Below are 16,551 nucleotides of genomic sequence, written 5' to 3'. Positions count from 1 at the left end.
TAATGTTTTGTCTTCCTCCTTTATTGTAAGTTCCCTGGAGACAGTATCATGCCTACAATTTTATTGTACCTTCCCAAACACATAGAACAGTGCTGTGCAGAGAGTAGGCCTTCAAATATTATTATTTGAATGAAGCAGGTAGAACTCCCAAGGGAATTTCCGATAAGCCTGATAAGTATGCTTCTATTTAGAAATCAAAGTCTAATTCAAGAAAACATTACATCCTAATCTAACTTCAGATTTGTTACACCCAGGAGGCAAAGGACAGACCGATTGTTTGTTGTACTAGAAACAATCATTCACCTCAGGAGCTCAGGGTTTTTTTGTCAAACATTTATTCCAGAAAGTGTGTCCCCTCTTTCTGCTGCACTTATTTTGAAATTTGGAGAAACTAATTAAAGAGGAAAAATACATTCACAAATAGCCATTGCAATGTGTGACAAGGCTTAATACAGATAAAAATTCTTCCTAAATGGATCGTAACTGGACAACTGAAAGGTTGGATGAGTTGTTGCTGCTAGTGACATTGACTATACCGTAACCTGTAATGAAATTCAAATCACAACATTTATTTTTCAATCATGTGGAATTCAATTAGATAAAAAGTGGGGTAGAAGTCAGTGCCTTACAGAAAAAATTTAAATGAGAGGTTCTCAGTTTATTCTTCCACACAAGCCTGATCCAATATACCATTCTACTTTATGAACGGAATGAGTAGCTCGTGGCAAATGAAAAGTTGGAGGATAGGTCAGTTAAACCAGAACTTGGGTAATTGACAGGATTAGCGACATTATTCTCCTATGACGTTATCTTTGTGGTCACAAAGGAATTCTCTTAGAAGCATCTAGCTCTCTGGAAATATATGCAATCAGGTATCAAGTGAGGCCTGAAGTGGAGAGAAAAGGAGGCAAGGGCTATATTGTGGTCCTACCAGTAGGTGATGATTTGGAGATTAGAAAGTCTTTCAATCAACAACACATCAATCGTGGTATTTACTGAGCACTTACTATGTGCAACGCAGTGTACTGAGCACTTGGGAAACTATAACAAAGTTGATAGCCATGACCCCTACTGAAGGGAAGTTATATGAATAAGGCAGGTCCAAAATATACTTGCCCAAGGTCACACTGCAGTCACGTGGCGAGGCCGGGATTGGAACCCCTGACTTTCTGACTCCAGGCTTGTATTCTATCCACCACGCCATGCTGCTTCTCTAGGGCTTACTACATGCCAAGCAGCATGGCTTAGTGGAAAGAGCACGGGCTTGGGAGTCGGAGGTCATGGGTTCAAATCCCAGCTCTGACACTTGTCAGCTGTGTGACTTTGGGCAAGTCGCTTCACTTCTCTGTGCCTCGGTTCCCTCATCTGTAGAATGGGGATTGGGACTGTGAGCCCCATTTGAGACAACCTGATCACCTGTACCCTCCCCAGTGCTTAGAACAGTGCTTGACACATAGTAAGTGCTTAACAAATACCATCATCATCATTATTATTACTAAGATACATGATACAAGTTTAGATGCAAGATAATCAGGTCCCACTTGGGCCTCACAGTCTATACAGGAGGGAGAACTGGGAATGAATCCTCATTTTGCACGAGGGAATTGAGGCACAGAGAAGTTAAGCAGGTAAGTAGCAAAGCCGGGATTAATAATAATAATAATAATGGCATTTGTTAAGCGCTTGCTATGTGCAGAGCACTGTTCTAAGCGCTGGGGAGGTTACCAGGTGATGGGGTTGTCCCACGGGGGGCTCACAGTCTTGATTCCCATTTTACAGATGAGGTGGCTGAGGCCCGGAGAAGTTGGGTGACTTACCCAGGGGTCACGTAGCTGACGGGTGGCAGAGCTGGGATTTGAGCCCCTGACCTCTGACTCCCAAGACCAGGCTCTTTCCACTGAGCCACACTGCTTCTCTCTGACTCCCGGGCCTGTGCTCTTTCCAGAAGGTCATGCTGCTTCCCCTTATCTACCGTCGGCTTCGCTGACATCAGTTCTCCTCCTAGGTCTCTGACTGCTCCTTTTTAGTCTCCACGCTCCTCCTCTGCCTCCCGGCCTCTAACCAGAAGATGGGGAGCGGGGTCTCCTCCAGGCTCGATTCTGGTCCTCTTCTCTTCTCTGTCTGCATCCCCCTCCTTGAATCTCGATCGTGTCTGTCTCGCCACCAACCTCTGGCCAGGAGCACCCGCCCTCCTCAAATCCCATAAACAATTATTCTCCCCCTCTTCAAGGCCTTATTGAATGCACATCTCTGGGCCTCAGTTAACTCATCTGTAAAATGGAAACTGAGGCTGGGAACCCCTCATGGGACGGGGCGGTGTCCAACCCCATAAGCTTGTATCCACTCCAGCACTTAGTACAGTGCCTGGCACTTAGTAAGTGCTTAAAGCAGTGTGGCTTAGTGGAAAGAGCACGGGCTTGGGAGTCAGAGGTTATGGGTTCTAGTCCCGGCTCGACCACATGTCAGCTGTGTGACTCTGGGCAAGTTACTTAACTTCTCTGTGCCTCAGTTGCCTCACCTGTGAAATGGGGATTGGGACTGTGAGCCCCACATGCGACAACCTGATTACCTTGTCTCTCCCCTAGTGCTTGGAACAGTGCTTGGTACCTAGTGAGTGCTTAACAAATATCATTATTATTATTATTAATAAATATTATTATTATCATCTCTTCCAAGCCCCCGACCAAACCCCACCCTTCCCCTTCTTCCACTAACTTCTGCATCACCTTGAATTGCTCCCTTTATTCACCTGTCTACATGCTTTGTTTTGTTGTCTGTCTCACCCTCCTAGACTTTGAGTCCGCTGTTGGGTAGGGACCGTCTCTACATTTTGCCGACTTGTACTTCCCAAGCGCTTAGTACAGTGCTCTGCACACAGTAAGCGCTCAATAAATACGACTGACTGAATGAATGAATTTTTTGGTGTGTGACTTGAAATATTTGATAATTAGAGCCTAAAATTATGCATTAGAGTGAATTATTTGAATAACTTGCATGAATAGGCCCATGCTATGGGTCTTATCAGTTAATTAAAAAAAGAGCTCAGGTTATCTTGGCAAGTGCTAGAAGGACACGAATAGGGCTCACAAGCTAGAAGGTCTACGAAGGCTAATATAGATGCAGGGGAATGGTCCCGGGAACTCACAGTGAGTTAGGAAGATTTGTCCAGCCTGTTCATTCTGAAAAATCTTACCTTTAAGGCTGATTAAAACATTGGCTAAAATTCAACCCATGGACACAATATTTTAAAAGGTGTAGAACAGAAGTAGAGTTAAGAAACTGACTTAAGGCTGAAAAGAGTATTATTTTAAGAATGTCAGAGTAACAATAATAATAATAATAGTATTTGTTAAGTGCTCACTATGGGCCAGGCACTGTTCTAAGCACTGGGGTAGATATTATAATAATAATAATAATAATGGCATTTATTAAGCGCTTACTATGTGCAAAGCACTGTTCTAAGCGCTGGGGAGGTTACAACGTGGTCAGGTTGTCCCACGGGGGGCTCACAGTCTTAATCCCCATTTTACAGATGAGGTAACTGAGGCCCAGAGAAGTTAAGTGACTTGCCCAAAGTCACACAGCTGACAATTGGCGGAGCCGGGATTTGAACCCCTGACCTCTGACTCCAAAGCCCATGCTCTTTCCACTGAGCCACGCTGCTTCTCCAAATATTATCAAATTGGGTTGGACATAGTCCCTGTCCCACAGTCTCAAAAATAATACTATAATAATAATAATAGTATTTGTTAAGCACTTACTATTTGCCAAGAACCATACTAAGTGCTAGAGTAGATACAAGATAATCAAGTCCCACATTGGGCCCACAGTCTAAGTAGTAGGGAGAACAGGTACTGAATCCCCATTTTGCAGATAAGGAAACTGAGGCAGAGAACTTAAATGACTTGCCTAAGGTCACACAGCAGGCAGTGACAGAGTGGGATTAGAATTCGGGTCCTCTGACTCACAGGACCCTGCTCTTTCCACTAGACTACACTGCTTCCTATGGCCTAGTAGATTGCCAGTATTGATTTTAACAACATGAGCAGTATTATTGGACCACACTAATGGTCTCTCCAGCCCAAGATCTAAAATACCATCTTTGGGGTGGGCAGGGGGAGAAGATGGGGCAAGGAAGGAGTGAAAGGTAAAAAAACAAAAATAAGCTCCTCTAAAGGGGTAGTAGTTCAGCTGTTTTGGCAGCCACTAATTAAGTGACTCAGCAAAAATATAATCTCTGTTAAAAAAAAGTCATGAGCATTTAGAGGCTGCTGTCATGAAAAGATCACTTTGGGCTTTATCTATATTCCAGACAGAAATTCAGTGATGGATCAAAAAATATCCACGTAATTCATTCAACTGTATTTACTGAGCGCTTACTGTGTGCAGAGCACTGTACTAAGCGCTTGGAAAGTACAATTGGGCAACAAAGAGAGACAATCCCTACCCAACAACGGGCTCACAGTCTAGAACGGGGAAGGCGGACAACAAAACAAGCAGACAGGCATCAATAACATCAATATAGATAGAATTATAGATATATACACATCATTAATAAACAGAATAATAAATATTCCAAGCTAGCTCTCTTCCTCCCTTCAAGGCCCTGCTGAGAGCTCACCTCCTCCAGGAGGCCTTCCCAGACTGAGTCCCTTCCTTCCTCTCCCCCTCGTCCCCCCTCCATCCCCCCATCTTACCTCCTTCCCTTCCCCACAGCACCTGTATATATGTATATATGTTTGTACATATTTATTACTCTATTTATTTATTTATTTATTTTACTTGTACATATCTATTCTATTTTATTTTGTTAGTATGTTTGGTTTTGTTCTCTGTCTCCCCCCTTTAGACTGTGAGCCCACTGTTGGGTAGGGACTGTCTCTATATGTTGCCAATTTGTACTTCCCAAGCGCTTAGTACAGTGCTCTGCACATAGTAAGCGCTCAATAAATACGATTGATGATTAATAAACAGAATAATAAATATGTACATATATACACAAGTGCTGTGGGTGGGAGAGGGGTAGAGGAGAGGGAGGGAGACAGGGCAGTGGGGAGGGAAGGAGCAGAGGAAAGAGGGGGTTCAGTATGGGAAGGCCTCCTGGAGGACGTGAGCTTTCAGTAGGGCTTTGAAGGGGCAAAGTGCACTAGTTAGGCGGATGTGAGGAGGGAGGGCGTTCCAGGCCAGAGGTAGGACATGGGCCAGGGGTTGACGGTGGGACAGGCGAGAAAGAGGCACAGTGAGGAGGTTAACAATAATGGTATTTGTTAAGCGCTTACTATGTGCCAGGCACCGTACTAACTGCTGGGGTGGATATAAGCAAATCGGGTTGAGAAGTGAGGTGACTTGCCCAAGGTCACACAGCAGACAAGTGGTGGAGCTGGGATTAGAATCCATGACCTTCTCTCAGGCCCCTGCTCTATCCATTACGCCACGCTGCTTCTCTAATTCAGGGTGAAAAAGAGAAATACGATTCATGGATGATGTGATTTAGGTAGCTCACCAACTCTGAAATCCCACTCTGATCACAACCTCCGATATCCACCCTCTCCTCAAAAACTTCTCTCCCCCTCCACCAGAGACCTCTGATCACCAGAACCCCTCTATTTATCCCAGGCTATCATGCTTTATTTGGACTATCAATCTATCCTATTTACTGAAAATGTACTGTGAGCAGAGCACTGTATTAAGTGCTTAGGAGGGTACAATATAACAGAGCTCATAAACATGTTCCCTGCCCATAATCAGCTTATGATCTAGAGAGGGCTATCACTAGCCTCCAATCAATCAACAGCATTTTTTGAACTCTGTGTGCTGAGCACTGAATCAGGGGCTTAAGAGAGTACAATGGAATAAGTAGAAACCATTTCTATTCTCAAGGAGTTTATAGTCTAGCTGGGGAGGCAGACATTAAAATAAGTTACAGGTAGGGAAAGTAATGAGATGCACTAATCCATGCTCTGCCCTCTCCACTGAACTCAGCGCCTCCCCTCTAGACGGTGAGCTCATTGTGGGCAGGGAATGTGGCTATTTGTTGTTGTGTTGTACTCTTCCAAGCGCTCTGTACAGTTCTTTGCACACAGCAAGGAGTTTATAGTCTAGCTGGGGAGGCAGACATTAAAATAAGTTACAGGTAGGGAAAGTAATGAGATGCACTAATCCACGTTCTGCCCTCTCCACTGAACTCAGTGCCTCCCCTCTGGACTGTGAGCTCATTGTGGGCAGGGAATGTGGCTATTTGTTGTTGTGTTGTACTCTTCCAAGCGCTCTGTACAGTTCTTTGCACACAGTAAGCGCGTAATAAAATACAATTGAACTGAACTCCTTTGCTCCTCTGTTGATCTCGCATCAACCCCCTACCCCAGATCACCTCCACAGTACAGTTCCTCCACTCCTGGGCTTGTTCCACGAGTTGCTACTGGCAGAACACGAGGCACCAGGCTGACAATCTTCCTTGTCAACTCCCATGCCCGCAGTCCCCAAGAACTATTCCAAATCTTTAACACCTTCCTCAACTCCCCACCTCCCCTTTCTTGCCAATTACTTCAGTGACAAAACTGAAACCACCAGGCAAGGGCTCTCCAAAGAATCATCCTCTCACCTCCTCAACTTTCACTCACCCCTACATCCTCTAGCTCTTCCTTTTCAGTTATCTCACAAGAGATCTCCCACCTGCTTTCAAAAGCTAATTGCTGGGTCTGTGCCTCCCAACCCCAACCCTTCTAAGCTTTTTAATAGCACTTGTGCCCTCTCTTCTTCCCTCCCTCCTCTCTGCCTTCAAGTAGGTCTCCCCTACCTAGCCTCCCTCCTCCCATTCTGCCTAAGCTCCCTGAACCCACTGCCTCCACTTCCTCTTCTCCAATTCCTTCTAGACCCTCTTGAATTTGGGTCCCACCCCCTTTACTCCATTGAAACTTTTCTCTGTCCAAGGTCAGTAGCCTCCTTCTTGACTAATCTAACGGTCTCTTCTCTGTTCTAATTATCATCATCATCATCAATTGTATTTATTGAGCGCTTACTGTGTGCACAGCACTGTACTAAGCTCTTGGGAAGTACAAGTTGGCAACATATAGAGACAGTCCCTACCCAACAGTGGGCTCACAGTCTAAAAGGGGGAGACAGGGAACAAAACCAAACATACTAACAAAATAAAATAAATAGAATAGATATGTACAAGTAAGATAAATAAATAGAGTAATAAATATATACAAACATATATACATATACACAGGTGCTGTGGGGAAGGGAAGGAGGTAAGATGGGGGGGGGGTGGAGAGGGAGATGAGGGGGAGGGGGAGGAATTCTCCTCCACTTCTCAGCTGCCCTTGACAGCAGAATGCCTCCTTCTCCATTATTATATTAATCTCTGCCTCCCCCTTTAGACTGTAAGCTTGTTGTGGGCAGGGAATGTGTCTACCGACTCAGTTGTATTGTCTTCTCCCACGCACTTATATACCTGCAATTTATCTACTTATTTATTCATTCATTCATTCAATCGTATTTATGGAGCGCTTACTGTGTGCAGAGCACTGGACTAAGTGCTTGGGAAGTACAAGTTGAAAACATATAGAGACGGTCCCTACCCAACAGTGGGCTCACAGTCTAGAAGGGGGACACAGAGAACAAAACATATTAACAAAAAAATAAATAGAATAAATATGATAAAATAAATAGAATAATGCCTGTCTCCCCCTCTAGACTGTGAGCTCACTGTGGGCAGAAATGTGTCATACTCTCCCAAGCACTTAGTACAGAGCTTTGCACACAGTAAGCCATCTTAATGTTGTGTTGCTCTTTCCCAGGTGCTCAGTAAAGTGCTCTGTACACAGTAAGCCCATAGTAAATACAAAGGAACGAATAAAATATAGCCATTAATAATGGGAGGATCAAGGGCTCATCCTACACAGTATGTAATTTCCAGCTGCTGGAGATATCAAACAGAAGATTAAAACAGACAAGTCAAACATGTAAACAGATACATAGCAACATCAATAAAGAAAGTCAGAAGAGGAGAGAACCTACCTTCTGTGTGGCTGTTGAGCCAGCTCAACATTGTTAATAAGGCCCACTGTAGAATTCAAGAAAGTCCTAATCATCCACACTGTAAACTCGTGGGTATGGAATTATCTCTACCAACTCTGTTGTATTGTACTCAAAGTACCGTACAGCGCTCTGCACACAGTGATCACTCGATAAATACCACTAATGACTGGAAAATAGTACACTCAGTTCTTCCATAATGCATGTTTACACTACACATTTTGGAAAGAATGCTGCTAGAGAGTTTGGGACTTTTCTTCCAACAATACAAAGAAAAGCAGTGTGAACTAGTAGATAAATTAGAACTGGGTTCTAATTCCGGCTTTCCTACTTGTCTCACATGTGACCTTAAACAACCCACTTCACTTCTCTGTGCCTCAGTTACCTCACCTGTAAAATGGGGATTAAGACTGTGAGCCCCACATGGAACATGGACAGTATCCAACCTGATTAGCTTGCATCTGCCCCAGCGCTTAGCATAGTGCCTAGCACATAGTAAGCACTTAGCAAATACCATCAAAAAAATGGATGCAATGTTACAAGACACGGTTGTGTGCATGCTCTCTAAGGTGGTATCCATCAAGAACATAGTCCCCATATTATCAGAGAACTGATTGTACGGTATCAATAAAAGTAAACTGAGACGCAGCATGACCTACTGGATAAATCCCAGGCCTGAGAGTCAAAACGACCTGGATTCTAACACCGGCTCTTCCACTTGGCCGCTGTGTGATCTTGGGCAAGTCACTTCGCTTCCCTGAGCTTCAGTTCTCTCATCTGTAAAATGAGGATTAAGACTGTGAGCCCCATGTGGAACATGGAGTGTGTCCAACCTGATTATCCTGTATCTACCCCAGCCCTTAGTACAGTGACTGCCACATAGTAAGTGCTTAAAAGAATCACTGGATGGAAAAAAAAAGTTTCACTGTAATTCAGTACTTTTCACCCTTTACCATAACTATCAATTCATTTGTTTCAAGGTTTACCCTAGGAATACTGGGGCTCAACAGAGCTTTTTTTTCCAAAGGTTGGATAGAGTATCCCCAGAGGCTGTCTCTAAAAATATTAGTTGGGAGAGGGAAAGCCTTCCTTCATGATTTAGTCAGAAGTCTCCAGAGCCCACTTAGTGGCCAGGTAACTTGCGTGCAGCACGTAGAAAGTTGAAATTAATACAAAACAATGAAAAGGAGTATATGACATTTAGTCAAATGTCAGTGGGGTACTTTGTTGAAATTACAGCCATCATTCTCAAACTTTATCCAAGACTCCCTTTTAATTAAAACATGTTTACAGTCCCCTAAGCCACCCAGAGTGGGATTCATGACACAGACTTAGTTGGGACTGGTTGGAGCCCTGATATTAGGAAGATAAGGAAAGCCCATTTTAGTTTGACTGTTTTGCTTGGTATTTGTAGACCTTCTAAATTTCATCACAGATCTCCAGAAGTCCATCATCTCTAGCATGAGGGGCATTGTTGGAAACACAGATCCAATATCCTTATTGGACTTCATTCTCCCATGCGCTTAAAAAATCACTCCTTTGTAACAGTAATTATGACATTTAATAATGATGATGACATTTATTAAGCACTTATGTGTCAAGCACCGGGTAAAACAAGCTAATTGGGTTGGACATGGTCTCTGTCACACAAGGGGCTCACGGTATTAATCCCCATTTTACAGATGAGGTAACTAAGGCACCGAAAAGTGAAGTGACTTGCCCAAGGTCACACAGCAGACAAGTGGTGGAGCCAGGAATAGAACCCAGGTCCTTCTGACTCTCAGGCTCAGTCTCTACCCACTAGGCCACGCTGCTTCTCAATTTAATTTAATTTACTAAATAAGCATAAACACTGGGGTAGATAAAAACAAGAAGATGGAAGTTCAGAGGCATGTTGCAGGCCTCTGGCTGACAATTATTTATTGTCCCTCTGTAGGTGCCCAATTTCTTCCTAAGGAGAACACAGCTCAACAGAATGAAATCTAGCAATGTGCTGGCAACTCCTAGCTGGTTATGGTATTTCTTAAGCGCTTATTACATTCTGATCCACACAAAGTTGCACCTGACCCATACCTATGGCGGTGGCAGCAAGAAAGTACGAGAACATCAGTGGGGAAATTTTCTGACTAAATAACCGCTCAAGGTTCAATAGGAATCTTGAAAATAATTGGCTATAACGTGAGTGAAGCTGCCTTGGCAAACCACCAATGACCACTTCTGAACGTCAAATCTTTAGTCAGGGTACTTTCCACTATGCTATATCCCTACCCACCTACTCACTTGTTGTTCCCACTGCCCTTTGGGAAAATGGTAGGCAAGGATGAGCGTGAGCCCGAGGTTCTGCAATGGATCGGTAGATTTTGTTCTACGAAATGTTAATCAGGAAAAATCCTTCAAGAGGATTCCATTAAGTCTTGCTCCATAAAAACTTCCCGACTGGGTCTCTCCAAATTTTAAATTATGAAGTGCCGGACTTTTCATGCGGGGAAAGGCACCTGGGAAGAGGGAGATGGGGCTTTGACCAGAGAGAGTCAAATGATGCAATCCACGAGCAGCAGTAGTGCAGAGATAGGCCAGACAAGCTGGGCAGGGAAGGGGAACCAGTATCCAACTCCCCACGGGCACTGGGCACCACACACAAAAGGTAGCAGGAGTAGTTAGCTACACAGTGAGCAGGGAAGGGCAGGGGCAGAGGGCCCAGCTCTACATGGACACTGGATGAAAAGATTCATCCCACAATTGAGAAAGGTACAGAGCAGTGGTGGCATGGGAAAAAGAGTGTGGGGGGATTTCTGCTACTCTGTTTTGCTACCCTGGCACCTCTCCTCCTCCCTTCTCAGTGAACCACAAATTCTCATTTTCTCTCTCTCTCCCTCCCCTACTTCCACCACTCCCCATCCTCCGTTTCTTTTCTTCCTCTGTTTAAACTGTATGATTGTCTTTTTGAACACCATTTAATCATAGTCTTCATTTGATTTGATTCTTCTGTATAGAAGGTTGCAGACCCCTGAACTACATCCCCAAACCCATAGGTTATCAGTGTGAGTTTCACTAGAATGAAGGTTATAATCCACTACACTGTGAAAAAACTCAGTATCAGATCAGTTGAATCTCAGAACAACTATCTTCTACAAACAGTAACCTTCCCATTCCTTTTATTAATAGAAGAGTACTTCTGTCATGGGGTGGGACAATGAAATTTTAGCTTAACATCAACCTTCCCAGAACTAATGCTTCTTGATTTCAAATACAGTTGTTTCAAACTACAACTGGCATCTTGTTGTCATACTGGATCTGTTATTTATGCACTCAGTCTAGCATCTATTTTACAAAGCAACTAGAGATAAACCCAGGGTAGAATGGACATTGTTCAAATAAGGGTGGGGCTTACAACTCATGGTCTTTAAGCAACTTCAAAGGATGTGTACTTGGGCAAGAAGTATCTGCACAGGTACAAAAAGATTCTTAAGTGCAATAAGTGCTGAATAGCTCAAAACAAAAGCAAATCCTGGGCTTTTGAACAAATACTGAAGAGCACAAAAAATACATTTGCATGAATGCTCTGACTTCCTTGAAATCCTAGCCTACATTCAAACTTCAGTGTTGTATGCCATTCAAAATAAATGACTAAACTGGTCAAAACTTTTGAGTACCTGGTAAACATCTCACGCTATAACTACAAGGAAAACTGTTTTAGTATGTTTCCTGATAATGAATCAAAAGGATTTAGTCCAAAAGAAATTTAGAGACAGCTTGTTCTACAGGTTAAGAGTTTTGCCATGGTCACAAGCTGATCTTATCGATCCTATCTTGATCTTGTCTATTCACCATTGACCCCTGGCACAAATCCTGCCTCTGGCTTGTAACTCCCTCCCCTCCATAGCCAACATATCACTCTTCTCAACCTTCAAAGCCCTGTTAAAAGCACATCTCCTCCAAGAGGCCTTCTCCGACCTCCCTCATTCCCTCTTCTTCCACTCCCTTCTGGGTTGTACTTGCACTTAGATTTGCACCCTTGAGCCACTCCTCTCAACCCCACAACACGAATGTATATTTTCGTATTTTATTTATTTATATTAGTGCCTGTCTCTCCTTCTAGACTGTAACGCTCATTCATTCAACTATATTTACTGAGCGCTTACTGTGTGCAGAGCACTGTACTAAGCACTTGGGAAGTACAAATCGGCAACATATAGAGACGGCCCCTACCCAACAACGGGCTCACAGTCTAGAAGGGGGAGAGAAACAACAAAACAAGTAGGCAGGTGTCAATACCATGAGAATAAATAGAATTATAGCTATATATACAAATCACTAATAAAATAAATAGAGTAATGAATATGTACAAATATACACAAGTGCTGTGGGGAGGGGAGGGAGGGAGGGGAGGAGGAGGAAAAGTGGGGCTCCTGGAGGAGGTGAGCTCTCAATAGGGCTTTGAAGGGCAGAGAAGAGCTAGTTTGGTGGATGTGTATAGGGAGGGCATTCCAGACCAGAGGTAGGATGTGGGCCAGGGGTTGATGGCGGGACAGGTGATAATGAGGCACAGCGAGGAGGTTAGCAGCAGAGGAGCGGAGGTGTGGGCTGGGCTGGAGAAGGAGAGAAGGGAGATGAGGTAGGAGGGGGCGAAGCATTAGAGCTTTGAAGCCGAGAGTGAGGAGTTTTTGCTTGATTCGAAGGTTGACAGGTAACCACTGGAGATTTTTGAGGAGGGGAGTGACATTCATTCATGGGCTCACAGTCTAGAAGGGGGAGACAGACAACAAAACATGCCCAGAGCGTTTCTGTACAAAGATAATCCGAGCAGCAGAGTGAAGCAGGGAGAAACAGGAGGATGGGAGATCGTAAGAGGCTGAGGCAGTAATCCTATCGGGATAGGATGAGAGATTGAACCAGCAAGGTAGAGGTTTGGATGGAGAGAAAAGGCTCGATCTTGGTGATGCTGTGGAGGTGAGACCGGCTGGTTTTGGTGACGGATTGGATGTGTGGGATGAATGAGAGAGTGGAGTCGAGGATGACACCTAGGTTGCGGGCTTGTGAGACGGGAAGGATGGTAGTGCCATCCACAGTGATGGAAAAGTCAGGGAGAGGGTAGGGTTTGGGAGGGAAGATAAGGAGCTCAGTTGTGGGCAGAGAAGGTGTCTACTAACTCTGTTATGCTCTATCCTCCCAAGTGCTTAGTACAGTACTCTGCACAGAGTGATCAATGGCACTTACTGAGCGCTTACTATGTGCAGAGCATTGTACTGAGCAATTGGGAGAGTCCAATGCAACAGAATTAGCAGACAGTTTCCTTGCCCAGAACAAGCTTTCCATTTAGGTGGGGGAGACAGGCATTAATAAAAATCAATATGTAACGAAGCCATGTTTGCCTACCCTTGGACTCCAGAAAGCCTCTGCTAAAGCCCTACAGCAAAAGCACTCAGTAAATACCATTGAATGACTGAATCCTGTATCTCCTCCTGCCTCCAGGACATCTTCCACTTGGATTTCCCATTGGCACTGTAAACACAGTAAGTACCCAAACAGAAATACTTAGCTTTCCCCCTCAACACACTCATACTAATTTTTCCATTTCAGTCAACATTACCGTATTTATGGTAATGATGCAGTGAGTAAGGGAGTCACAGGACCTGGGTTCTAATCCCTCATCTGTCACTTGTCTGCTGTGTGACCTTGGGCAAGTCACTTAACTTCTCTGGGCCTCAGTTCTCTCATCTGCAAAATGGGGACTGAATACCTGTTCGCCCTTCTACTGAGACTGTAAGTCCCATGCTGGACCTGATCATCTTGAATCAACCCCAGCAGTTAGTGCAGTGCTTAATACTCATTCCCTTGGAGAACTCATTTGCTCCCACAACTTCAACTAATAATAATGATGGTATTTGTTAAGCTCTTACTATGTGCAAAGCACTGTTCTAAGCTCTGGGGGGATATAAGGTGATCAGGTTGTCCCACAGGGAGCTCAGTCTTAATCCCCATTTTACAGATGAGGAAACCGAGGCACAGAGAAGTTAAGTGACTTGCCCAAAGTCACAGAGCTGACAATTGACGGAGCCAGCATTTGAACCCACGACATCTGACTTCAAAGCCTGTGCTCTTTCCACTGAGCCATGCTGCTTCTCCCACCTCTATGCAGATGATACCCAAATCTACATCTCCTCCCCTGATCTCTCTCCCTCTCTCCAGGCTTGCATCCCTCTTGAAGGCAGGATGCCTTCAAGACATCTCTATCTGAACTCCCATCACTTCCCATCCAAACCCGTCCTATCCTCGACTTTCCCCTCACTGCAGATCTCAGTCTCTTTTGCAGTCTCCTCCTCCCCCTCCCATCCCCTTAGTGTAGGGGTTCCTCAAGGTTCAGTTCTTGGTCCCCTTCTGTTCTCGATCTACATGCACTCCCTTGGTGACCTCATTCGCTCCCACGGCTTCAACTATCATCTCTACGCTGATGACACCCAAATCTACATCTCTGCCCCTGCTCTCTCCCCCTCCCTCCAGGCTCGCATCTCCTCCTGCCTTCAGGACATCTCCATCTGGATGTCTGCCCGCCACCTAAAAATCAACATGTCCAAGACTAAACTCCTTGTCTTCCCTCCCAAACCCTGCCCCCTCCCTGACTTTCCCATCACTGTTGACGGCACTACCATCCTTCCCGTCTCACAAGCCCGCAAACTTGGTGTCATCCTCGACTCTGCTCTCTCGGTCACCCCTCACATCCAAGCCGTCACCAAAACCTGCCGGTCTCACCTCCGCAACATTGCCAAGATCCGCCCTTTCCTCTCCATCCAAACTGCTACCCTGCTCGTTCAAGCTCTCATCCTATCCTGACTGGATTACTGCATCAGCCTCCTCTCCGATTTCCCATCCTCCTTTCTCTCCCCACTTCAATCCATACTTCACGCCGCTGCCCGGATTGTCTTTGTCTAGAAACGCTCTGGGCACGTTACTCCCCTCCTCAAAAATCTCCAGTGGCTACCAATCAACCTACGCATGAGGCAAAAACTCCTCACCCTCAGCTTCAAGGCTGTCCATCACCTCGCCCCCTCCTACCTCACCTCCCTTCTCTCCTTCTCCAGCCCAGCCCGCACCCGCCGCTCCTCTGCCACTAATCTCCTCACCGTGCCTCATTCTCGCCTGTCCCGCCGTCGACCCCCGGCCCACATCCTTCCCCTGGCCCGGAATGCCCTCCCTCTGCACATCCGCCAAGCTAGCTCTCTTCCTCCCTTCAAGGCCCTACTGAGAGCTCACCTCCTCCAGGAGGCCTTCCCAAACTGAGCCCCCTCCTTCCTCTTTCCTTCCTCCCCCTCCCCATCCCCCCCACCTTACCTCCTTCCCCTCCCAATACCTGTACATATGTATATGTTTGTACATATTACTCTATTTTATTTGTACATGTTTATTCTAATTATTTTATTTTGTTAATATGTTTTGTTTTGTTCTCTGTCTCCCCCTTCTAGACTGTGAGCCCACTGTTGGGTACGGACCGTCTCTATATGTTGCCAACTTGTACTTCTCAAGCGCTTAGTACAGTGCTCTGCACACAGTAAGTGCTCAATAAATACGATTGAATGAATGAATAATAATAATGATGGTATTTGTTAAGCACTTACTATGTGCCAAGCGGTGTTCTAAGCGCTGGGGGGGATACAAGGTAATCAGGTTGTCCCACTTGGGGCTCACAGTCTTAATCCCCATTTTATAGATGAGGTGGCTGAGGCACAGAGAAGTTAAGTGACTTGCCCAGAGTCAAACAGCTGACAAGTCGGCATTAGAACCCACAACCACTGACTCCCAAGCCTGTGCTCTTTCCACTAAGCCAAGCTGCTTCTCTGCAGACGGCACCACCATCTTTCCCGTCTCACACGCCCGAAACCTTGGCGTTATCCTTGACTTCCTCTCTCTCATTCAACCCACATATTCAATCTGTCACCAAATCCTACCCGCGCCACCTTCACAACATGGCTAAAAATCTACCGCCTTAATACAATCACTCATCCTATCCCACCTAGATTACTGCATCAGCCTCCTTGCTGACCTCCCAACCTGCTGCCTCTCCCCATTCCAGTCGATACTTCACTCTGCTGCCTGGATCATCTTTCTACAGAAACACAGTCAGGACATGTCACCCCCCCCTCCTCAAAAATCTCCAGTGGTTTCCTATCCACCTCGGTATCAAACAAAAACTCCTCACCATTGGCTTTAAAGCACTCCATCACCTTGCCCTCTCCTACCTCACTTCTCTCCTTCTACAACCCAGCCTGCACACTTAACTCCCCTGGTGCTAACCTCACTGTGCCTCCATCTCACTTGTCTCACCGCTGACCCCCGGCCCACGTCCTGCCTCTGGCCTGGAATGCCCTTCCTCCTCAAAACCACCAGACAATTACTCTCCCCCACTTCAAAGCCTTACTGAAGGCCCATCTTCTCCAAGAGGCCTTCCCAGACTAAGCGACTAAGCCCCATTTTTCCTCATCTCCCACTCCCTTCTTCTGCACCACTCTGACTTGT

At 45.3% G+C, this 16,551-nt stretch overlaps 1 protein-coding gene across 1 annotated transcript in view; it reads right to left on the bottom strand.

Moving 5' to 3' along the window:
- The window catches only part of GCLC (glutamate-cysteine ligase catalytic subunit), a 66,829-nt gene that overhangs the window by 31,182 nt on the left and 19,096 nt on the right, over window positions 1–16,551 (bottom strand). The window lies entirely within an intron of this gene.

Source organism: Tachyglossus aculeatus, chromosome 1 (genome assembly GCF_015852505.1).
Source record: "Tachyglossus aculeatus isolate mTacAcu1 chromosome 1, mTacAcu1.pri, whole genome shotgun sequence".
NCBI classification, from domain to species: domain Eukaryota; kingdom Metazoa; phylum Chordata; class Mammalia; order Monotremata; family Tachyglossidae; genus Tachyglossus; species Tachyglossus aculeatus.
This window is presented reverse-complemented; position numbering and strand designations above follow the sequence as displayed.